This window comes from Heterodontus francisci, unplaced genomic scaffold (genome assembly GCF_036365525.1).
Source record: "Heterodontus francisci isolate sHetFra1 unplaced genomic scaffold, sHetFra1.hap1 HAP1_SCAFFOLD_337, whole genome shotgun sequence".
Lineage (NCBI taxonomy): Eukaryota > Metazoa > Chordata > Chondrichthyes > Heterodontiformes > Heterodontidae > Heterodontus > Heterodontus francisci.
Window position 1 is genome coordinate 31,505 of NW_027141841.1, and position 6,054 is coordinate 37,558.

Genomic DNA, 6,054 nt, shown 5'->3' on the forward strand with positions numbered 1-6,054 from the left:
ATAATAACAGACCCACTCAGTGACTCTCCCTGTGGAGATACTATAATAAGAGACCCACTCAGTGACTCTCCCTGTGTAGATACTATAATAACAGACCCACTCAGTGACTCTCCCTGTGTAGATACTATAATAACAGAACCACTCAGTGACTCTCCCTGTGGAGATACTATAATAACAGACCCACTCAGTGACTCTCCCTGTGGAGATACTATAATAACAGACCCACTCAGTGACTCTCCCTGTGTAGATACTATAATAACAGACCCACTCAGTGACTCTCCCTGTGTAGATACTATAATAACAGACCCACTCAGTGACTCTCCCTTTGGAGATACTATAATAACAGACCCACTCAGTGACTCTCCCTGTGGAGATACAATAATAACAGACCCACTCAGTGACTCTCCCTGTGGAGATACTGTAATAACAGACCCACTCAGTGACTCTCCCTGTGGAGATACTATATTAACAGACCCACTCAGTGACTCTCTCTGTGGAGATACTATAATAACAGACCCACTCAGTGACTCTCCCTGTGGAGATACTATAATAACAGACCCACTCAGTGACTCTCGCTGTGGAGATACTATAATAACAGACCCACTCAGTGACCCTCACTGCGGAGATACTATAATAACAGACCCACTCAGTGACTCTCCCTGTGGAGATACAATAATAACAGACCCACTCAGTGACTCTCACTGTGGAGATACTATAATAACAGACCCACTCAGTGACTCTCCCTGTGGAGATACTATAATAACAGACACACTCAGTGACTCTCCCTGTGGAGATACTACAATAACAGACCCACTCAGTGACTCTCCCTGTGGAGATAATATAATAACAGACCCACTCAGTGACTCTCCCTTTGGAGATACTATAATAACAGACCCACTCAGTGACTCTCCCTGTGGAGATACTATAATAACAGACACACTCAGTGACTCTCCCTGTGGAGATACTATAATAACAGACCCACTCAGTGACTCTCCCTGTGGAGATACAATAATAACAGACCCACTCAGTGACTCTCCCTGTGGAGATACTATAATAACAGACCCACTCAGTGACTCTCCCTGTGGAGATACTATAATAACAGACCCACTCAGTGACTCTCCCTGTGGAGATACTATCATAACAGACCCACTCAGTCACTCTCCCTGTGGAGATTTTGTAATAACAGACCCACTCAGTGACTCTCCCTGTGGAGATACTATAATAACAGACCCACTCAGTGACTCTCCCTGTGGAGATACTATAATAACAGGCCCACTCAGTGACTCTCCCTGTGTAGATACTATAATAACAGAACCACTCAGTGACTCTCCCTGTGGAGATACTACAATAACAGACCCACTCAGTGACTCTTCCTGTGGAGATACTATAATAACAGACCCACTCAGTGACTCTCCCTGTGGAGAAACTGTAATAACAGACCCACTCAGTGACTCTCCCTGTGGAGATACTATAATAACAGACACACTCAGTGACTCTCCCTGTGGAGATACTATAATAACAGACCCACTCAGTGACTCTCCCTGTGGGGATACTATAATAACAGACCCACTCAGTGACTCTCCCTGTGGAGATACTGTAATAACAGACCCACTCAGTGACTCTCCCTGTGGAGATACTATAATAACAGACCCACTCAGTCACCATCTCTGTGGAGATACTATAATAACAGACCCACTCAGTGACTCTCCCTGTGGAGATACTATAATAACAGTCCCACTCAGTGACTCTCCCTATGGAGATACTATAATAACAGACCCACTCAGTGACTCTCCCTGTGGAGATACAATAATAACAGACCCACTCAGTGACTCTCCCTGTGGAGATACTATAATAACAGACCCACTCAGTGACTCTCCCTGTGGAGATACTATAATAAAAGACCCACTCAGTGACTCTCCCTGTGGAGATACTATAATAACAGACCCACTCAGTCACTCTCCCTGTGGAGATAATATAATAACAGACCCACTCAGTGACTCTCCCTGTGGAGATACTATAATAACAGACCCACTCAGTGACTCTCCCTGTGGAGATACTATAATAACAGACCCACTCAGTGACTGTCCCTGTGGAGATACTATAATAACAGACCCACTCAGTGACTCTCCCTGTGGAGATACTAAAATAACAGACCCACTCAGTGACTCTCCCTGTGGAGATACTATAATAACAGGTCCACTCAGTGACTCTCCCTTTGGAGATACTATAATAACAGACCCACTCAGTGACTCTCCCTGTGGAGATACTATAATAACAGGTCCACTCAGTGACTCTCCCTTTGGAGATACTATAATAACAGACCCACTCAGTGACTCTCCCTGTGGAGATACTATAATAACAGACCCACTCAGTGACTCTCCCTGTGGAGATTTTGTAATAACAGACCCACTCAGTGACTCTCCCTGTGGAGATACTATAATAACAGACCCACTCAGTGACTCTCACTGTGGAGATACTATAATAACAGACACACTCAGTGACTCTCCCTGTGGAGATACTATAATAACAGACCCACTCAGTGACTCTCCCTGTGGGGATACTATTATAACAGACCCACTCAGTGACTCTCCCTGTGGAGATACTGTAATAACAGACCCACTCAGTGACTCTCCCTGTGGAGATACTATAATAACAGACCCACTCAGTCACCATCTCTGTGGAGATACTATAATAACAGACCCACTCAGTGACTCTCCCTGTGGAGATACTATAATAACAGACCCACTCAGTGACTCTCCCTGTGGAGATACTATAATAACAGACCCACTCAGTGACTCTCCCTGTGGAGATACAATAATAACAGACCCACTCAGTGACTCTCCCTGTGGAGATACTATAATAACAGACCCACTCAGTGACTCTCCCTGTGGAGATACTATAATAACAGACCCACTCAGTGACTCTCCCTGTGGAGATACTATAATAACAGACCCACTCAGTCACTCTCCCTGTGGAGATAATATAATAACAGACCCACTCAGTGACTCTCCCTGTGGAGATACTATAATAACAGACCCACTCAGTGACTCTCCCTGTGGAGATACTATAATAACAGAACCACTCAGTGACTCTCCCTGTGGAGATACTATAATAACAGACCCACTCAGTGACTCTCCCTGTGGAGATACTAAAATAACAGACCCACTCAGTGACTCTCCCTGTGGAGATACTATAATAACAGGTCCACTCAGTGACTCTCCCTGTGGAGATAATATAATAACAGACCCACTCAGTGACTCTCCCTGTGGAGATACTGTAATAACAGACCCACTCAGTGACTCTCCCTGTGGAGATACTATTAAAACAGACCCACTCAGTCACCATCTCTGTGGAGATACTATAATAACAGACCCACTCAGTGACTCTCCCTGAGGAGATACTATAATAACAGACCCACTCAGTGACTCTCCCTGTGGAGATACTATAATAACAGACCCACTCAGTGACTCTCCCTATGGAGATACTATAATAACAGACCCACTCAGTGACTCTCCCTGTGGAGATAATATAATAACAGACCCTCTCAGTGACTCTTCCTGTGGAGATACTATAATAACAGAACCACTCAGTGACTCTCCCTGTGGAGATACTACAATAACAGACCCACTCAGTGACTCTTCCTGTGGAGATACAATAATAACAGACCCACTCAGTGACTCTCCCTGTGGAGATACTGCAATAACAGACCCACTCAGTGACTCTCCCTGTGGAGATAATATAATAACAGACCCTCTCAGTGACTCTCCCTGTGGAGATACTATAATAACAGACCCACTCAGTGACTCTCCCTGTGGAGATACTATTATAACAGACCCACTCAGTCACTCTCCCTGTGGAGATAATATAATAACAGACCCACTCAGTGACTCTCCCTGTGGAGATACTGTAATAACAGACCCACTCAGTGACACTCCCTGTGGAGATACTATAATAACAGACCCACTCAGTCACCATCTCTGTGGAGATACTATAATAACAGACCCACTCAGTGACTCTCCCTGTGGAGATACTATAATAACAGACCCACTCAGTGACTCTCCCTGTGGAGATACTATAATAACAGACCCACTCAGTGACTCTCCCTGTGGAGATACTATTATAACAGACCCACTCAGTCACTCTCCCTGTGGAGATAATATAATAACAGACCCACTCAGTGACTCTCCCTGTGGAGATACTGTAATAACAGACCCACTCAGTGACACTCCCTGTGGAGATACTATAATAACAGACCCACTCAGTCACCATCTCTGTGGAGATACTATAATAACAGACCCACTCAGTGACTCTCCCTGTGGAGATACTATAATAACAGACCCACTCAGTGACTCTCCCTGTGGAGATACTATAATAACAGACCCACTCAGTGACTCTCCCTGTGTAGATAATATAATAACAGACCCTCTCAGTGACTCTCCCTGTGGAGATACTATATTAACAGACCCACTCAGTGACTCTCCCTGTGGAGATACTATAATAACAGACCCACTCAGTCACTCTCCCTGTGGAGATAATATAATAACAGACCCACTCAGTGACTCTCCCTGTGGAGATACTGTAATAACAGACCCACTCAGTGACTCTCCCTGTGGAGATACTATAATAACAGACCCACTCAGTCACCCTCTCTGTGGAGATACTATAATAACAGACCCACTCAGTGACTCTCCATGTGGAGATACTATAATAACAGACACACTCAGTGACTCTCCCTGTGGAGATACTAAAATAACAGACCCACTCAGTGACTCTCCCTGTGGAGATACTATAATAACAGACCCACTCAGTCACTCTCCCTGTGGAGATAATATAACAACAGACCCACTCAGTGACACACCTTGTGGAGATACTGTAATAACAGACCCACTCAGTGACTCTCCCTGTGGAGATACTATAATAACAGACCCACTCAGTCACCATCTCTGTGGAGATACTATAATAACAGACCCACTCAGTGTCTCTCCCTGTGGAGATACTATAATAACAGACCCACTCAGTGACTCTCCCTGTGGAGATACTATAATAACAGACCCACTCAGTGACTCTCCCTGTGGAGATACTATAATAACAGACACACTCAGTGACTCTCCCTGTAGAGATACTGTAATAACAGACCCACTCAGTGACTCTCCCTGTGGAGATACTATATGAACAGACCTACTCAGTGACTCTCTCTGTGGAGATACTATAATAACAGACCCACTCAGTGACTCTTCCTGTGGAGATACTATAATAACAGACCCACTCAGTGACTCTCGCTGTGGAGATACTATAATAACAGACCCACTCAGTGACTCTCCCTGTGGAGATACTATAATAACAGACCCACTCAGTGACTCTCCCTGTGGAGATACAATAATAACAGACCCACTCAGTGACTCTCACTGTGGAGATACTATAATAACAGACCCACTCAGTGACTCTCCCTGTGGAGATACTATAATAACAGACACACTCAGTGACTCTCCCTGTGGAGATACAATAATAACAGACCCACTCAGTGACTCTCCCTGTGGAGATACTATGATAACAGACCCACTCAGTGACTCTCCCTGTGGAGATACTATAATAACAGACCCACTCAGTCATTCTCCCTGTGGAGATAATATAATAACAGACACACTCAGTGACTCTCCCTGTGGAGATACTATAATAACAGACCCACTCAGTGACTCTCCCTGTGGAGATACTATTATAACAGACCCACTCAGTGACTGTCCCTGTGGAGATACTATAATAACAGACCCACTCAGTGACTCTCCCTGTGGAGATACTATAATAACAGACCCACTCAGTGACTCTCCCTTTGGAGATACTATAATAACAGACCCACTCAGTGACTCTCCCTGTGGAGATACTATAATAACAGACCCACTCAGTGACTCTCCCTGTGGAGATTTTGTAATAACAGACCCACTCAGTGACTCTCCCTGTGGAGATACTATAATAACAGACCCACTCAGTGACTCTCCCTGTGGAGATACTATAATAACAGGCCCACTCAGTGACTCTCCCTGTGTAGATACTATAATA